Genomic DNA, 297 nt, shown 5'->3' with positions numbered 1-297 from the left:
GGGGCTCGTGAAAAGACTATTGGAAAAGCAGGGTGGACGCGCGGAGGCTCTGGGGCGCGCTCTGAAGAGCCGGGCGGGGAAGGGTGAGGCCCGGCGCTGAGAGCGGAGGTGGTGTCCCCAAAGAGGGGAGCCGCGTAGTCGGCAGGATTCGAACCTGCGCGGGGAGACCCCAGTGGAGTTCTAGTCCATCGCCTTCACCCCTCGGCCACGACGACGTGCGAGCCGGCGCGCTCGCTGGCCAAGGAGCCTCCGGCGAGGGCCACGGGCTCTCCCACCAGGCGCCCTCGGACCTCACTC

The 297-nt window shown here is 69.7% G+C and overlaps 1 non-coding gene across 1 annotated transcript; it reads right to left on the bottom strand.

Annotated features, from left to right (window-relative positions):
* Window positions 1-133: 133 nt before the first annotated feature.
* On the bottom strand, window positions 134-215 carry TRNAS-AGA (transfer RNA serine (anticodon AGA)). Its single transcript has one exon. It is a non-coding gene; the product is annotated as a tRNA-Ser (tRNA).
* Window positions 216-297: the final 82 nt, after the last annotated feature.

This window comes from Leptonychotes weddellii, unplaced genomic scaffold (genome assembly GCF_054177405.1).
Source record: "Leptonychotes weddellii isolate Sample4059 unplaced genomic scaffold, ASM5417740v2 HiC_scaffold_180729, whole genome shotgun sequence".
NCBI classification, from domain to species: Eukaryota; Metazoa; Chordata; class Mammalia; order Carnivora; family Phocidae; genus Leptonychotes; species Leptonychotes weddellii.
This window is presented reverse-complemented; position numbering and strand designations above follow the sequence as displayed.